At 40.9% G+C, this 19,724-nt stretch overlaps 3 non-coding genes across 3 annotated transcripts; 2 read left to right on the plus strand and 1 right to left on the minus strand.

The window, feature by feature from the left end:
- Positions 1 to 10,393: 10,393 nt before the first annotated feature.
- LOC146980742 (small nucleolar RNA U13) lies at positions 10,394 to 10,492 on the minus strand. The gene has a single exon (XR_015036729.1). It is a non-coding gene; the product is annotated as a small nucleolar RNA U13 (small nucleolar RNA).
- A 2,370-nt stretch (positions 10,493 to 12,862) lies between these two features.
- On the plus strand, positions 12,863 to 12,961 carry LOC146980743 (small nucleolar RNA U13). Its single transcript, XR_015036730.1, has one exon. It is a non-coding gene; the product is annotated as a small nucleolar RNA U13 (small nucleolar RNA).
- A 4,534-nt stretch (positions 12,962 to 17,495) lies between these two features.
- LOC146980744 (small nucleolar RNA U13) lies at positions 17,496 to 17,594 on the plus strand. The gene has a single exon (XR_015036731.1). It is a non-coding gene; the product is annotated as a small nucleolar RNA U13 (small nucleolar RNA).
- The last annotated feature ends 2,130 nt before the right edge of the window (positions 17,595 to 19,724 follow it).

Here is a 19,724-nt window from a genome sequence, read left to right on the forward strand (position 1 = left end):
GACCCCCACCAACACAAAACCAACACATATACATTACACGCTCTACAAGACTGAACCGAGTCCAAACAAAACAAACGCCACCACAAACCCTTAGGTAATGATGTGATGCGTTTTCACCTCATGATGTCATAACGACGCATTATGGAATAAGATTCTTGAACGCAACTTTACATAACGCACCGAATTGTTACATTTTCTATGTAAAACAATGCAACACGCATTTTGTTGTCATTCGGTGCATTTGTAACGACTTATTTAAAAAATGCGGCAAAATGTATCACACAATGCGTTCAACACATTTTATTACAAAACGTGGACAATTATTACAAAATGCGTCGTTGTGACCTCACGAGTTGATAATGTATTACATTATTACCTAATATGGCGTTGTTATTACACAATGATGCGACACATTAGGTAATGATGTGATATGATTTTCACCTCATGATGTCCTAACGACGCATTATGGAATAAGATTCTTGAACGCAACTTTACATAACACACCGAATTGTCACATTTTCTATATAAAACAATGCAACACACGCATTTTTTTCTCATTCGGTGCATTTGTAACAACTTATTAAGAAAACGTAGCAAAATGTATCACACAATGCGTTCAACACATTTTATTACAAAATGTCGCATATTATTACAAAATGCGTCGTTGTGACATCATGAGGTGATAATGTATTACATTATCACCTAATATGGCGTTGTTATACAATGATGTGACACATTAGGTAATGATGTGATACATTTTCACCTCATGATGTCATAACAACGCATTTTGTAATAAGATTTGTAATAAGATTCTTGAACGCAACTTTACATAATGCACCGAATTGTCACATTTTCTATATAAAACAATGCAACACACGCATTTTTTTTCTCATTCGGTGCATTTGTAACGACTCATTAAAAAATGCGGCAAAATGTATTAAATATTGCGTTCAACAGATTTACACAAAGCGTCGTTGTGACATCATGGGGTGATAATGTATTACATCATTACCTAATATGGCGTTATTATAATATAAGGATGCGGCGCTGCTAACCCCCCCCCCCCCGGTGAAGAAGCAGAAGAACCACGGCTCATGGCGGCGGCGGCGGCGGTGGTTTGAGACCTGAGACAGATGAGATCCAGTTCCTCGCTCTGCGCCTTAAACACACAACCCCCCCCCCTCTCCCCCCACCCACCCTCCTCCCCCGCTCCCAGAGTCCACCGCCGCCACCACCGCCGCCGCCATCGCTCCCCACCACGCTGCTCTCTGGACGACGGCGCTTGTCTCAACCTCACGAGGACTTCGGAGGAGAAACAGAAACAGAAACAAGGCTCCGCCCCCTTTTTCCTGAAACCCGGTCAGAACCGCCTGAGACCTGAGGAGGAGGGGGGGAGAAGAGGGGGATGGGGAGGGGGATGGGGGGGGCAGCAGGTCGGTCGGCGTCCGTCTGTCGGGTTAATGACGGGACGACGGGACGCCAAAAACACTCGGGACAGGGTGAACTAACTAACTAACTAACGGGGACCTTAAAGGAACTGGCGTCCAATCACAGAGCAGTAAATCACTGACCCCGCCCCCCTTCGCCCCCCTCCCCCTTCCCCTCCAGCTGCACGTCACGATTGGACGTCGTTGTTGTAAAAACAGAGGACACAGACTCTTTGGTTTTGTTCTGTTTTTTGTTTTTTTTATCATTCGTCATTTTTTTTTGTTTTTCCTGTTTCCTGTTGATTCCTACGTTACCCAGAATGCCTCTCTGCTGCACCGGCCAGCCGGGCGGGCGGGCGGGCGGGCGCTCGCCGTCGGCTCCCCGGGTTCAGGAGGAGGAGCGTTGACGAGACTGGATGTTTGTGACTTGCGTGCAGATGTTTTCCGCTACAGCCTCACTTCCTGTTTCGGTTTCAACATAAAAGCCTCTCTAACGTTTTTTTTTATTTTTTATACTCGTGCCAAAAAGAGAAGAAAAAAAGTCTCAGTGTTTTAGTCGCAACTTTAACCAAACTTATTTAACATCTGTCTGCAGTGTATAAACATTTTAATGAAGACAGGAAACAGCTGCTCGACTTACGATGCAAAAACCCTTTCAAAATAAAAGCAGCTGACTCTTTCAGTTTTATAATATTGGCTTTTGGAGACAAGTTGACGTTGTTTTTATCACCAATAATGTTGTTGCTCACGTTTATCAACAACAAACAGATTATTATTACTATTATTTTATTTTTTTTAACGATTCCAGCTGTTTCACGAACACACGTTGTCATAGCAACCGGTTGTGTGTGGTTATACGCTGCTTCTAAATGTTAAATAAGTAGCTGGACGTCGCCCCACCCCTACATATGAATAACAGTAACAGTAATAACGGTGAATCCAGATGTTTGAGGCTGAGGCTTCCTGTCGGGTCACATCTGTCTCATCAGCTCGTCCTTCGTCGTTCCCGCTCCTCTGTTGCCGTGGGAACTGTGTTGTGAGCGACGGTGGCCCTGAAGGCTCAAACGCAACCGCACCAAGAAGAAGAAGAAGATGATGTTGCTGTTAGTTTGTAGTCGTGTTGTCGACAAATCTCTCCTTTTTTACAATCGTCAAAGTTCAGTTCACTCACTCGACCTTCATCTTAAAGGGATAGTTCAACATTTTTTGGCAAATTGACCCATTGCCATAATCCCTATAGTCATAGCAGTAGGTTTGTTACCTTTAATTGTCGGTGCAAGCTATTTTTAGAACGGCGGAGCAGAGCCGTGAGCTGCTCAGAGCTACGCTACTAATGGAGGCTCATTATGGGATTTCTTGGTTTCCCTCATCAAACTCATCAAATACACAATCCAACAACTCCACAACGCTCTGGTGGACAAGTTGTGAGCTGCACATTCACCACGCTATGAGATAATAACACAACGTTACCACACAGAGTTGTTTTAGAGGCAAATTCATGCAAAACCACTGATGCACGTTGCCTTCAGGGACAGTTTTTCATCAACAGTCTCTGTATTTCCCTCTAGAACAACTCTGTGTGGTAACGTTGTGTTATTATCTCATAGCGTGGTGAATGTGCAGCTCACAACTTGTCCACCAGAGCGTTGTGGAGTTGTTGGATTGTGTATTTGATGAGGGAAACCAAGAAATCCCATAATGAGCCTCCATTAGTAGCGTAGCTCTGAGCAGCTCACGGCTCTGCTCCGCCGTTCTAAAAAACAGCTTGCACTGACAATTAAAGGTAACGAACCTACTGCTACTACGACTATGGGGATTATTATGGCAATGGGAACAATTTGCCAAAAATGTTGAACTATCCCTTTAACAGATCGGACGATCAATCAATCAGCAGCCGATCGACCACAGGAAGCTGCAGGTTTTGTTTTGTTTTGTTTTTTACTGTTTTCATCGATAACAATTCATTGATTAATCTAAAACAACAACAGGCCGAGTGTGTGTGTGTGCGTGCGTGTGTGTCCGTCGCACACGTTGGGGGGAGGGGAGGGGCACGGGGCGGGGGGGCGTTTACCCACAATGCATCTGTCTCCCGGCTGAAGAACCAATGGGACGTTTGGATGGACATGTAGTCGTCTGTTCAGAAGCCGACGCGCCGTTCGTATTTTACAGAAAAACATTGATCTGTAGTGAGTGTGTGTGTGAGTGTGTGTGAGTGTGTGTGTGTGTGTGAATATGTGTGTGTGTGTGTGTGTGTGTGTGTGTGTGAATGTGTGTGCTGTTCGGAGCAGTGTTGTTTTTGCATGCTTATATAGCTCAGTGTAAATCGATGTGAGTTGCATGTCCGTGTAGTTTTCAGTTGTTCGGCTGCTTCTGTCTCTCGTGGCTTCGGTGCCTTTCGTTTGGTTTCTCTTCTCTCTCTATCTCTCTCTTTTGTTTCTTTTCGTTCCCTGTTATATTTTGTACCGAGTGTCCCAGAAGGAGACTGGGAAGACTTTTGGGTTATTGAGCAAAAAAAAAAAAAAAAAAAAACGAAATAAAAAAACTTTAAAAAATCATAATAAAAAAAAAAAAAAAAAAAAAAATCCTCCTACAAACAGAGCTGATCCGTTCTGAGTGGAGAGGAGTCGAAGAAGCTTCTGTTCTGTTTCGGGGTGGATTGTCCCTTTAACAGTGCCAACTACAGACGCCAGTGTTGTACAGCAGTGAAAACTCACTATTTACTAAAATAAACCAGTTCTCTGTTTTTTTTTTTCCACTGCTCAGTCTCACTTATTTCTCTTCTCTCCTCCAGAACAATAGAAAACCAGACACATGATAAATGAATGAATGAATAACAGGGATATTTAAAGGACAATTCCGGGCAATTCAACTCGGGGGCTGTATGTTCCTAACATTTCAGGTCTAAAAGAAGGAAGACTCAAAACATGCACCCAGAAGCAATGTTCCCTCTAATTTTAAAACTCCTGAGCAGAAATGAATCTCCCCTGATGAGCTGCTGGAGCGACTGTGAGCGACGGCTTAAGCGAACACACAGTAGCTACGTCCACATGCTGGTAGTCTGGGGCCGTTGACTCGCTGTTGTGGTAGGAAACAGATCCAGGGCGAGAGAGACAGGCCTTTCCGTCAAAATAAAAGCACCGAGCTAATAAAATGCGGTAAAACTCTTTAATTTAAGGAATATAATTTACAAGAAAGTCCCCGAGCCATTAAGTTAACATTTTGCTTTTATTGTATTACAAGTTAAAGCCAAGGGGGCAGTTGTCGGTCTGAGAAGTGAAGCTCACTTCCGCGTTCAAAAAACTGCAATCCCCTCGAATTCCTCTGGGGGCTGGTGTCAGAAGGGAGCATTCCCCATAGAGCCCCATGTTAAAATCGCCGACTTTACATCCTCAGTAAACATGTTAAAAGCCTGGTGTCAGAACGTTTTTTCGTCTCAATCGATAGTTTCTACCCCCGCACACACTCTGAGGGGGGTGAATTTTTTTTTAACTCTACCGTTTTACTGTTATAAGGTTAAAACTCTGGCCAATTAGGGCGCGGAAACGTTGAGTGACAGGTCCGAGCAGCTCCGGAGACAGGCTGCTTCGAGGCCAGTGGGCGGGTTCTCGGCCGGCCAATCCAACATGGCGCTGTCCAGGCCGCCATATTTGAGTCACAAAAACGACTCCCCAAAACCAATGGGTGACGTCACGGACGCTACGTCCATTCTTTTTACAGTCTATGGTTAAAGCAGAAGTAAGTGGTCCGGTCGTTTTGGCTAATGCTGCGTTCCAGGCAGGCTTTTGAAACCGTAAATTACAGCTTCAAGTCACAACTTACGACTTTGTAGCGTTCCAGGCAACCCACTCGTGTTTTTCCGACCTGTTTTACCTGTGAAAGTCACTATAACGGCCACTCGTAACTTCCGACCGGTGAACTCGTACCAGATCGAACTGGTACCACTTCACAGGTCGGAAAAATGCGAGTTTCCTTGAACGCACCATAACAGTCCTCGTCCCTACGTCACCACATTCACGGCGTCCCTTGGCTGCACACACAGCCCTGCATGCCGTTCTCTCTCCTCATTGGATAAAAACTGTAGGATACGATAAATGTTTTCTCCTGGGCTCAGAGCAGAGCAGAGGGACTGACAGACCCGTGTTTCAGACCAAACACTCTATGTAAGTGATTGCTGTCGGAAGATATAACTATTTAAGACTTATATTAACACAAATATATCACTTACTTCTGCTTTAATGTTTATTTTATAAGTTTTATGTTGGTGAACACTTTTATTTTGGTGAATTTGGTGATTTCGGTTTCCGCTACAGACAGGAACCAGAATGCAGACGAAATTCGAGGTAACGGACACCAGGCTCTTCGCTTGTCTGAAGAGCCTGGTGATGCGAGGCTAACATGCTGGTGCTGTGGCCTCACCTCTCCAACTCCAAATATCAATCCTATTGGCTATTACTATAATGATTAATAACAGATTATTTTGACAACATTACCTAGGCTACTCCATATCTAGAGCTATGATAACAAAATACAATATTGATTTGGAAAAACATATTTTGCATTTATTGCCATATGAACAATATGAAAAAAATAACTAACATCAAGTTGGTGTCATCAACTCTTGGCGCAGAAGCGTTCTTGATATGAACAGTAATAATAATCCTCAAACAAAAAGTTAAATCCTAGTTGCACTACAGACCACGGTTAAGGTCAGACATTTCACACTTCGAAGCCACATGAGGGAGAAATAAACAGTAAACTAGTCGTGGATTTTTGAGTGTGCAACTTTTTTGTCTTCTGGGCAAAGAGGTGGAGCAGTAAAACACCTTAGAGGGAACAGCGCCCAGAAGTTTATTCACTTCAAGCAAGCCGACATGTTTGTAAAACTAGATCTAAGGCTGTCTTTCTTTACACTGCACGGTTCAAGTGTAACATGAACGTGTGAACGGGACAAATACGCATGGAATCAGATATTGTCAGATCAGATTCAGGCCCCTCGTTATATGTGGAAATGAATCAGATAGGCCTACCTCTGTAGCCTGTGATTGACATGTGGGGCTGACCGGGACTACCTTGGCCAGTTGTCACAGGAATTATAGTGTTTCATTTTCATGGTGTCAGAGCGTCTGTTTTTGTCCAGTCTATTGATCGATACAAGGGCAAGTGAGGTCGTGTGAAAAGAGAGAGCGCGCGAGACAAACACCAGATTTCGTTTTCCTGCCGGCAAAAACTGAATCGAGCCCATTAGAAATCAAGACGGGAAAATCAAACAATGTACACAAATGTGTCCAAGAGGCTTTGTCCCGTCCTCACTTGAGGAAAGAAAAGAAATAACTAGTTTATTTCCAGCAGGTTGTTTCACACAAACAAAGCAGGTGTAAAGGCAGATATCAGATCTGGGTCACTTCTGATAGAAAATGTAAATAGACAGTCAAAAAAAATCAGATTAAGGCAACAAATTGGAATTGGGCATCAAGGCCTGCAGTGTAAAGACAGCCTAATTCAAGTCCAAGTTGAGGCTCGGTGTGTTCAGGTGCAGTGGGAAGCTCCCGTTTGTGTCATAAACACAGGAATGTCCACTCTTGACTTGCTTGAAGTAAATAAACTTCTGGGTGCATGTTTGAGTCGCCATCTGACGCTGTCTGTGGCTTTGAGGGATAGAAACAGCCTAAGCAGCAGAACTTCAATCCGCTCCCATTCATCGCTGCCGTGGCGACGCGGGGACAGACACAACTACCGCAAAACAGGAGACATTAAACTGAACATCTTCAGATTCCTTCTTTTAGACCTAAAATGTTAGGAACATACAGCCCCCAAGTTGAATTTGCCCGGAATTGTCCTTTAACGTATTTTTCATTGAGAAAAGCATATCATCCAGGGAGTTACTGTAGCTGGGATGGTTGTGACTTGGGTTACAGCTGTTATGAATCATGTGATTCACTCTGTTTATGTTCAGTTTAGTCTCAGTTCCATGTGTGTGGAGGTTTTAGAGGGAAAAACTCATTTTGAGGCCGTTTATTGTTGTGATAGCTCTGCCTGCAACTCATCAAACTTGAATCACGGTGTAGATATCTTTTATGCAAGTTGGTAGTGCTGATAATGTTTAAGTTGTTAAAGCAGAAGTAAGCGATCCGGTTGTTTTGGCTAATGCTGCGTTCCAGGCAGGCTTTTGAAACCGTAAATTACAGCTTCAAGTCACGACTTACGACTTTGTAGCGTTCCAGGCAACCCACTCGTGTTTTTCCGACCTGTTTTACCTGTGAAAGTCACTATAACGGCCACTCGTAACTTCCGACCCGTGAACTCGCACCAGATCGAACTGGTACGACTTCACAGGTCGGAAAAACACGAGTTACGAGTTGCCTTGAACGCACCATAACAGTCCTCGTCCCTACGTCACCACATTCAGGCGCATCCCTTGGCTGCACACACAGAGAGGACTGCCCCTTTATGCCGTTCTCTCTCCTCATTGGATAAAAATTGTAGGATACGAGAAATGTTTTCTCCTGGGCTCAGAGCAGAGCAGAGTGACTGACAGACCCGTGTTTCAGACCAAACACTCTATAGAAGTGATTGCTGTCGGAAGATACAACTATTTAAGACTTATATTAACACAAAAATATCACTTACTTCTGCTTTAAGTTGTTAAGGTAAGTTTCATCACGGCTACAAGAGTCTGGTTTAGTTCTAACAACGCTTTAGTTTGTTAACTAACTCCAACCAAAGTCGTAGTTGCATTTATATATTTTCTTTGAATTTCAGTGGCCCAGGTCAATGGTTCTCAAAGAGGGTTCGAGGGGGTCCCCATCTTTTTCTTTTTCAGTTTTGAAACTTTATTTATTTATTTTTTGGGAGAAATTATTCTTATTCTTAAAAAAGCCGAAGACTAGGAGTGCTGCCTGGAACTAAGCGTTTCTTTTGTTAAACCTTAAGACGGTGCTCTTTGGTGAAGGGCTGGGTCGGTAGAAAATACCAAGGCACTCAACTTGAATGAAAATATTAAAATGACTTTATTGCATTAAGGACCAAACATAGTAAAACCAAGACACTTCAACGAGTTTCGGCTGAGAGCCTCGTCAGGAAGTGCAGCCTGAAACCAAGACAGAAACCTGACGAAGGCTCTCAGCCGAAACATGTCGAAGCGTCTTGTTTTTACTATGTTTGGCCCTTAATGCAATAAAGGCATTTTGATATTTTTATTCAATTCAAGCCTTGGTTTCTCTTTTCTTCTACTTATTCTTATTTTAATGTAATTTTTTTTTTTTAATTTGACCACTTTTTCTAGAATTTAGAACATTTTAGGAGAAATTTTACCACTTTTTTCCAGAAATTCCTCTACAATATTTCCAAAAAGTCACGCCATTGGCCCTAAGTTGGACGTCGTACTAAAAAAAAGTAACGTTCTTCAGTCTCGTGACAAATATTTGTGTATTTCTGTTGTTTGCTTCAAAGTTTTGTCCAACAGGGGTCTAATTTGTGTCAGTTTAGGGTCCTTGATGTGAAACAGTTTGAGAACCAGCTGTGGCCTAGGTATTGAAAGACAAAGACGAAAGGGTTAGTGTTGGTTAGGATCATCGGACTATGACTGACAGAAACTAATATACTTCACACACCCACACACACACACACTAACACTAACAAAAAAAAAAAGTAATTTAAGCGTTGAATAAAAAGTTTTCAATATCAATTTTTTTTGTCATAATCCTTATTTAATAATGTTACATCTCACCCCAGGGTGTGTAACAACTACGAAGCCAGACTGAACCATGCATTTCCTGTTTGTGTTGCAGAGTTAACAGCTAACAGACATTTAATATCAGACACATGGAACTAGTTTGTCTCACATTTTGAACAGGCAGACGAGTCGGACATGTTACAACCCTCCACGGTCTCTTCTGCCACTGCTCATTTTCATAAACCGGAGAGGAAAATTAACTCGTGCACACACAGAAGATATAATGAGGTTTATGTGTTTGAAGTTTGTGCAATGATTAAAGCAGAAGGAAGTGATATATTTGTGTTAATATAAGTCTTAAATAGTTCTATCTTCCCACAGCAATCACTTACATAGAGTGTTTGGACTGAAACACGGGTCTGTCAGTCACTCTGCTCTGCTCTGAGCCGAGGAGAAAACTTTCCTTGTACAACCTTTATCCAATGAGGAGAGAGAACGGCATGCAGGGCTGTGTGTGCAGGGACGAGGACCAATAGATCCATGACGAGGGCGGGGGCTGCTGACTCTGTCGGCAGACAAGACGTTATGGTGCGTTCAAGGCAACTAGTAACTAGGCAATTAGTAAAGTTTAATTTTTAATAGTTCCGTGCAATTTATTTACTTATTAAATAATGGAAACTTGTTAAAATGCACCTGTTGCCCCAAAGCAACAACGTACCATTATAGAAAATTGCAGTGTTGCCTTGAGGCGACAGTGGACCATTATGGAATCAATATTGCATTATGAGACTATGGTAGTGTGTGTTTAGGTGTAAATATAATGTTCAAAAACATAATTCATCATAATTTTGTTTTTTTATCCTTAATAAATGTGATTTTGGATGCAGTAAAGTAAACATCAGGCTATTATGATGATGATGAGGAAGATGAGAATGAGAATGTGGATGAGGATGAGGCCAGTGAAGGTGAAAGTCTACAGAGACTGGTGTTTCTAATACAGTAGATGATGAACCGTGATGGTACAATGTTGACTACAGGCAACAAATCCCAAAAACTGCCAAAAATAAATAATTTTTTTTTAAATGTCTTTAGATTATGTTTATTTAGTCTATTTTGAGACATAAAAACACTCCAAACATTTTTCCCCCACTGGCATCATAATGCAGCGTAGCTACCATAGAGGGTTAAAAACATGACAAGAAAAGAAAAGTAAAGTTAACTCCAAGTTCTTGGGTCGCATTTTTATTTAACTTTCAACAAACTCTTAAATAGTTTTTAGAGTGAATCGGTTCAGGATCAGAAGGGCTGAGGCGCAGAGCGTAACAAGTGAGGGCTGCACCTTTCACGGAGAGTCCGTGAACGCACCAATCATCATTTGCATGAACCGAAGGATCAGAGTTTCAACATGGCGCTGAGCGTCTTTGTGGCGCTGCGCCCGCCGTTTCACTGACGGTGTCGCTACGTCAGCACACTACATTTATTGATTCGAACCGGGGGGGACGCCTGCGTTGAGGACTGTCGCCTCTACATGGGGCGGCCGCTTTAAAGCACAAGGAAGCCATATGTTTGTGTTAATATAAGTCTTAAATAGTTGTATCTTCCCACAGCAATCACTTCTATAGAGTGTTTGGTCTGAAACACGGGTCTGTCAGTCACTCTGCTCTGCTCTGAGCCCAGGAGAAAACTTTCCTTGTATCCTACAACCTTTATCCAATGAGGAGAGAGAACGGCATGCAGGGCCAAGGACTGTTATGGTGCGTTCAAGGCAACTCGTAACTCGTGTTTTTCCGACCGTGAAGTGGTACCAGTTCGATCTGGTGCGAGTTCACGGGTCAGAAGTTACGAGTGGCCGTTATAGTGACTTTCACAGGTAAAACAGGTCGGAGAAACACGAGTGGGTTGCCTGGAACGCTACAAAGTCGTAAGTCGTGACTTGAAGCTGTAATTTACGGTTTCAAAAGCCTGCCTGGAACGCAGCATTGGCCAAAACGACCGGATCGCTTACTTCTGCTTTATAAGAAAAAACAAACAGTGAAAAGAAAGAAAATAGGCTACATGTATGAATGAAGAAGTAGAAGTAAAAGTCTTTATTGTTTTTGCACTAACACAACAATATTGGGAATGCCACTCACAAGAATAATGTGCGTAATGTGTAAATATGTTCATAAAGTTATTGAGAGTTTAGTGCAGTAATGGTCTGGAGGAAGAAACTGAAGGCCGTAGCTGAAACTGTTTGTTGCCATCGTATGTGGCGATGTCATACAAAGAGTGAATAAATCAAACTAATTAAAAACTAACAAACTGACATATTGACAACAGATAAAATTAACTAATTCAGAAAAATGTTCTTGGAGACTTCTGCTGTTGTGCCATCTTCAAAGTATTTGCAGATAAAACAATACAATAGTGTTTTATGTCTAAGTATTCAGAGGAATCTCAGCTCCAGTTACTCTGAGGCCCATTTCTGTCCTAGATCACTGGATAGAGAAATAATTTTAGGCTAAATGCTGGAAATTTGAAGTTCACTTCTTGAAAAATTTCAAATCTCTTGTGAAAACAAAACAAACTTTAGTCATGAGGAGGAACTGTTTTGGTGCTTGAAATAAGTTGACCAAAGTTTTAGCTTCACAAACGCAGTGGAATAGATGAATAAAGTGACAGATAAGTGTAAAATGTATTTGAAAGAGGAGTCGTTGAACCGCTTCTCTACGGCATAAAATGAAAATGAAATGAAATATAAACAAAAACATATGGAGGCCAGGCCGGCGTGTAACCACAACCCTTTGACTGGGGGAAGAAACTGAACCAACAGTTTATTGCCATCGTATGTGGCGATGTCATACAAATAGTGAATAAAGCAAACTAATTAAAAACTAACAAACTGACATATTGACAACAGATAAAATTAAATAATTCAGAAAAAATCTTCTTGGAGACTTCTGCTGTTGTCCCACTTGTTGTGCAGCTTCTCTCCGGACCACCAGGTGTCGCCGTTGCCCTGAGTTTTAACCTAACAGCTGGTTTTAACCATAGACTGTAAAAAAAAAACCCAAATAACTGGGAGTAGTAAGCCTAGTAGTAGTTTTAACCAAGGGGGTGGATCGGACTACACGCAGGCGTAGCTCACAGTCGGCCATATTTGAACGGGCAACTGTCTCTGACTCTGGCTGCAGTTACGGTGCAGTAGATGGTGATCCAGTCATCTGCACTAAAAAAACCATTCATTACTCTGTGAAAAATAAATCAGTATGTAGCTATTACTTTAACTATTTGCATATAATGTCACTATATGTTACTTTTACAAACAAAAAGTAGGCTACATGATTAAGCTGATCCGTGATTTTAAGTAGCTGCATCATAACTGCATAGACGTTCATAAAAAATCAAACCGTTTTGAAATCGGACAAAAACTGAGCAAGTTATGGTCATTGGCTTAATGCTCTGAGGGAGAGAGTTGACCTTACCAAGATGGCCGCCGTGTGGCTACGCTTTGTCATTGGGCAGCAGCGGTGGGTGAGTCAACAGCTGGTCCTCCCACAATGCACCGCTTCAGAGGAGCCGTCCTGATCACAAATAAAACTGCTCGATCTTTAACACCAGAGGCAACAGAGAGGTTGTTGTCAGACGCTGTGATCGACGTTGGCGTAAAAAAAATAAAAAATCAAAACAGAAAAGATAAATGTAGTGTGCTGACGTAGCGACACCGTCAGTGAAACGGCGGGCGCAGCGCCACAAAGACGCTCAGCGCCATGTTGAAACTCTGATCCTTCGGTTCATGCAAATGATGATTGGTGCGTTCACGGACTCTCCGTGAAAGGTGCAGCCCTCACTTGTTACGCTCTGCGCCTCAGCCCTTCTGATCCTGAACCGATTCACTCTAACAACTATTTTACAGCTTGTTGAAAGTTGAATTAAAATGCGACCAAAGAATTTGAAGTAAACTAAACTTTTCTTTTCTTGTCATGTTTTAACTTTTAAATGTTCCTATGTTCTTTTAATTAGTGATGGGCAGATGAAGCTTTTTGAAGCCATGAAGCCTCACAGCTAAATGGTTCACAAAAAGGTTCATTTCTCGAGGCCTCATGTCCACTCAACCCCCCCTGCTGGTCAAAGACTGTTTAACAGCCAGATATGTTGTAACAGTGAAGCCATAGGAATGACTACAAGTAAAAGACAAAAATTGATCCTAATAAATGCATTTCATGTATTGTTCATATATTCACTCATTTCACACACTTCTATTTGTGTTTATTTCAGTGTTTTAACAAAGTATGTGGCAGTGGAAGTGCTTGTAAACATGAAGAGGGCAATGAAAGTGCTTGTGCAACTTCAGGGGTTTATCCATTTTTATTTAAGAACAAGACTTGTTCAACTGTGCTTGGTTTAAGACGATTCCTTCTTTTTGAAACAATTTCTCCTGCTTTGGAGAACACTCTTTCGCAGGGTACAGATGAGGCAGGGGTGCAGAGGAAATCAATAGCCAGCTTGTAGAGGTTTGGATAAATTAGGCGTTGCCTCTCCCAGTACTTAAGGGGGTCCTCCATTCTCGGAATGTTGGGTTCCGCCAGGTACCTCTGTACCTCCACTGTAGCATCTGCAACCACATTGTGGCTGCGCTGTGTCTGCTGCACTGTGGCATCAAGGTGCTGCCACAGTCTGTTTCCTGAGGAGCATAAACACATTGTGTTAGAGTCATCATAATTAATTAAGACTGACCTTAAACCAAAGGAAATAATATTACCTGGTCTTTCAGTTCCAGGACCACGTGCGGATGTTGATGCTGTTGCTGCAGCTGCAGATGCAGCTGCAGCTGGGGATGACGAAGACCTAATAACAGCAGTGCATTCTGCCATCAAACGTTTCACCGCTTCGCTGGCCTTTGTTGGGCTCAAGAAAGAAAGCTCCTTAAAGCGGGGATCCAGCAGGGTGGCCAGGGACATGATGCTCATGCTTTGAATGTTGTGGAGCCGTTCCCTGAGGAGCCTGATGAGGTGGTCACAGAGCTCCCTCGCCAGTGGAATTGAGGCCTGTCTGGCTTCATCTTGCAGCATCTGGTCAACCATTTTTAGTAATGGTATTATTTTGGACCCAGATACCCTTTTCTCTTCTGACAGTTCAACGGTAGCTTCATGGAAGGGTGAGAAGATGGACAGACATGCGGTAACATTCTGAAATTCATCACAGGTTAGCCCAGGGATATCAGTTGGGAGACCTGCCAAGGCTGCAGCCACAGGCTCCCTGAGCTCCACCAGTCGCTTGAGCATGTGGAACGTACTATTCCACCTTGTTTCGACCTCCTGAAGCAGTTTCATTTTGGGTCTGCCCATCTGCTCCTGAACCACAGCAAGTTTCTCCTAAAGACAAAAAATGAAGTTATTGTGACATGCAGAAATATAAAAACAAAGAATACATTAACAGATGTGAAAATAACCTTTGCAGTTGTGCTGCTCCTGAAGTATCCCACCAGCCTTCTTGCCTTGGTACGAATTGCAACCAGGACAGGGTTCTGATCAAGAGCCTTTTTCACAATCAGATTGAGAACATGAGCAATGCAAATGGCATGTCGGAGCCGCAGGTCCCTACCACATGCAATCATGTTAGCTGCTCCATCAGTTACCAGGCAGGTTGTTTTGGAAGTTATTTCCCATTCCTCCATGAGGGATGACATCACATATGCCAGATTTTCAGCTGTGTGTGTCAATGGAAAATGTACTGCACCCAGTAAAGCTGACTGCAGAGAGGTATCTTTATCAATGTAATGACACGTCACAGCCAGATATGCGTCCATGTTCATGGACGTCCACATATCGGCAGTTAAAGTGACTGCTGAAATATTCTGCACCGCAGCTTTGGCTTTGGCCTTCTCACTGCGGTATCTCTCAGCAACCATTGCCTTTACAGCCTAAAGAAAAGGAAGAAAAAGGATAAAAGAAGAAAAAATTAACCACTGTGTCACATTCAATAGTGTTCTTATGCTTCATCCCTGTCACCAAACATACCTTTCTAGTTGGGAGGACGTAGGTAGGATCCAGCTTTGCCACAAACTCCTTGAATCCTGTGTCCTCTACGATGCTGAATGGCTGGGTGTCTTTGACAATCATTGTCACCAAGGCCTCATCCAGCTCCTTCTTTCTGGTCACTGGAAGAGAAAGAGTGAGTTTTTCTTAATAACAGTAGGCCTACTACTACTTGTGTTAACTTTATTACAGGTGATTAGGAAATATGTAATGAAAAGTATGTTCCTTCAATGGACATATTGCAGTTACTCACCTGCGCTGGGCCCAGCCACATTGCCCCCACCATTATTCTCATGCAAAGCACGAAAATGACGGAGCATGGATGAAGTGTTGTTGTTGTATCCAAGCTCCTTTGCACACAACAAACACTTCACCTTGGATTATGAGAAAAGACAGTGAAATTGTTATTATTATTATGACTATATTGCATAATACACATGTAAAAACAAAAAACGTAATAACGTTACAAAAGTGTACTTACCTTATTGGGAGCGATCTGATCAAAATGTTCCCACACAGGAGAAAACTTCCTCTTGCGCACAGGCTCCATCCGAATAAGCAGCAGTCCAACAAATCCAACAAAATACTCTCAAAATCCAAAAAATCGCCAACACTAACCCACAAAGTTTGAGCGGATCCATTGCGGTTTAAATGTGTTCAAAGACCGCGCCAATTACTCGAACCACTTCCTGAACCGGCGAGGCTTCAAACGTCATCAGTGACGTCACTCTCCCTGCACGACGCAAGCGTCGATACGCGCTTCACTAAACACTTCCTGGATTTCTCGACACACGCTCCGAAGCCTCGGCACAGTACGTCCCATCACTACTTTTAATGTTCCTTCTTTTATTGTAGCACTTTTAGCTGCAATAATTCTTGTATAAAATGTGCAATACAAATAAAGTTATTAAAACGTTTTTGCCTTTATTTGATAGCACATAGTGAGATAGACAGAGAGAGGGGGAACAACACGCAGGTAAGGTTCAAATGATAGTCTAATGTCTCATTTGAAGTGCCAATTATTCATTTATACCATTTAAAAAAAAAATGTTTTTATTGTTTAATTTGTCAAAATATGACAAAAGTCTGGCATGGGCTGAATGGCTGCTTAATGTGCCCTTTAAGCCCATGGGTGTTCCTAATATTCCCACTTCATGATTTGTTGATAAATACATATATATATATATATAAATCTTACCAATCCAAACTTATTCTATTAAAATATACAAAATAATATACAAAAGTATACAATATACAAAAGCAGTGGAATAGATGAATAAAGTGATAGATGAGTGTAAAATGTATTTGAAAGAGGAGTCGTTGAACCGCTTCTCTACGGCGTGAAATGAAAATGAAATGAAATATAAACAGAAACACATGGAGGCCGGCTTGTAACCATAAACCTTTGACTAATTAAATAAAAACACTTGAATTTAAGATTTTGTTCAGACATCTGTGTGAAGTGTTGAACCATCTTGACCTTCTATTAAGATAAAATAAGATTAGATTAGATTAGATTAGATTAGATATACTTTGTTGCCCTAAATCCAAACCAAAAATATGAAAGAACATCACAAGAATTAAGAGCCAACAATGGGATTAAAAGTAAAATAAATAAAAGATCATAATAATAATAATAATAATAATAATAATAATAATAATGCATTTTATTTATAGGCGCCTTTCAGGACTCTCAAGGTCACCTTACAATAAAAACAATTAAAAGTATGTGGCGCAGTGGTTAAAGCAGAAGTAAGCGATCCGGTCGTTTTGGCTAATGCTGCGTTCCAGGCAGGCTTTTGAAACCGTAAATTACAGCTTCAAGTCACAACTTACGACTTTGTAGCGTTCCAGGCAACTATAACGGCCACTCGTAACTTCTGACCCGTGAAGTCGTACCAGATCGAACTGGTACGACTTCACAGGTCGGAAAAACACGAGTTATGAGTTGCCTTGAACGCACCATAACAGTCCTCGTCCCTACGTCACCACATTCAGGCGCATCCCTTGGCTGCACACACAGAGAGGACTGCCCCTTTATGCCGTTCTCTTTCCTCATTGGATAAAACTTGTAGGATACAAGGAAAGTTTTCTCCTGGGCTCAGAGCAGAGCAGAGTGACTGACAGACCCGTGTTTCAGACCAAACACTCTATAGAAGTGATTGCTGTTGGAAGATACAACTATTTAAGACTTATATTAACACAAATATATCACTTACTTCTGCTTTAAAGCGGCCGCCCCATGTAGAGGCGACAGTCCTCAACGCAGGCGTCCCCCCCGGTTCGAATCAATAAATGTTGTGTGCTGACGTAGCGACACCGTCAGTGAAACGGCGGGCGCAGCGCCACAAAGACGCTCAGCGCCATGTTGAAACTCTGATCCTTCGGTTCATGCAAATGATGATTGGTGCGTTCACGGACTCTCCGTGAAAGGTGCAGCCCTCACTTGTTACGCTCTGCGCCTCAGCCCTTCTGATCCTGAACCGATTCACTCTAAAAACTATTTAACAGCTTGTTGAAAGTTAAATAAAAATGCAACCCAACCGCTAGAAGTACAAATAAACTAAACTTTTCTTTTCTTGTCATGTTTTTAACTTTTAAATGTTCCTGTGTTCTTTTAATGTTCCTTCTTTTATTGTAGCACTTTTAGCTGCAATAATTCTTGTATAAAATGTGCTATACAAATAAAGTTATTATTATTATTATTATTTTTTAAGTATATTTTTTGGCGTTTTTGCCTTTATTCGATAGCACATAGTGAGATAGACAGGAAAGGGGGAGGCAGAGAGAGGGGGAACGACATCTACATGGGACGGCCGCTTTAACCACTGCGCCACGCACCGCCCCAAGTTATTATTATTTTATAAAACATAAACCCGCTCATGATAAATGATGATAAATCACGTTTTGGTTCATCCATATTAACAAAAACATATTCAACCTAGAAACAAAACAAACTCTGCAAACATTTGAGGATAATGTAGCTGTAGTTTTATTAATAAATAAAATAAATTAATGAACGTTGTCCATAACAAAATACATTTTCAGTAAATTAACTGACTGTTGTATAGCTGTTTCCTGTGAATGAATATTAAAGTACTCTATCTATCTATCTATCTATCTATCTATCTATCTATCTATCTATCTATCTATCTATCTATCTATCTATCTATCTATCTATCTATCTATCTATCTAGAAGTTTATGAATATAACTATATTATGATGATAACTAGAAACCTGTTGCAGAATAATTTGTTTCTCCTCCATGATGATAATCTCGTTTTCTGAAACAAGACTTTGATTGACTGAGATATTTATTGACAACAGACAAATGTTTATAAATGAAAACATACATACATCGACACAACCGCTGCCAAAGGGATAAAAAAAAAAAAAAACGCCGAATGAAGAAGAATGAATGGTACAGAAATTGTACAACAATCTAAAATAGTTTCCCACAAGAAGTGAATTAAAAATTCTATAAAATCGCTTATAATAACATATAGATTTATTTTTTTTAATATAAATAGGCTAATTAAGGTAATAACCTGTAAGTCATTACTAAACAATACGTATTTTGCTTATTTTGATTTATTAATCATGCATGAATGTCAAAGTATGAACATAGGATTCATTTATATATACATGTATATATTTTAGATATAGCCAAAAAAAAAAAATTAAATAAATCATGAATGCCTTCCTTATGCCTCTACTTTGTTACTTTTTGTTGTATTTCATTTCTTCATTATGTGTTTGATATAATAATGTTGACTCTGTTTTGTACCGTTTTACTTTAACCCTCTATGGTAGCTACGCTGCATTATGATGCCAGTGGATGAAAAATGTTTGGAGTGTTTTTATGTCTCAAAATAGACTAAATAAACATAATCTAAAGACATTTAAAAAAAATTATTTATTTTTTGGAAGTTTTTGGGATTTGTTGACTGTAGGCAACATTGTACCATTACGGTTCATTATATACTGTATTAGAAACACCAGTCTCTGTAGACTTTCACCTTCACTGGCCTCATCCTCATCTTCCTCATCATCATCATAATAGCCTGATGTTTACTTTACTGCATCCAAAATCACATTTATTAAGGATAAAAAACAAAATGATGATGAATTATATGTTTTTGAACATTATATTTACACCTAAACACACACTACCATAGTCTCATAATGCAATATTGATTCCATAATGGTCCACTGTCGCCTCAAGGCAACGTTGCAATTTTCTATGGTACGTTGTTGCTTTGGGGCAACAGGTGCATTTTAACAAGTTTCCATTATTTAATAAGTAAATAAATTGCATGGAACTATTAAAAATTAAACTTTACTAATCTATTAGTGTAAATATATTTTTTTCCAGATGAAAAAGGGCCAGGAAGTTACTGTATGTTTTCAGACCGTTTTAGTGGAGCAAAATGGCAAACCTGTTTCCTTTGAAAAAGTCTGCAAAAAAGGGTTTCAGTGGCTTCTTGAAAGTCATGTGATAAATTAAAGCATTGTTATTGGTTCTCTAAGGTCTCCTCTCTTTTTTAAAGTATTACAGCATTAAATGGGATGAATTGTGGAGATGTGACAGGACAAAAAGTGGTAAC

The sequence above is a fragment of the Trachurus japonicus genome, chromosome 9 (assembly GCF_045865225.1).
Source record: "Trachurus japonicus isolate A0001 chromosome 9, Traja_1.0".
Lineage (NCBI taxonomy): Eukaryota > Metazoa > Chordata > Actinopteri > Carangiformes > Carangidae > Trachurus > Trachurus japonicus.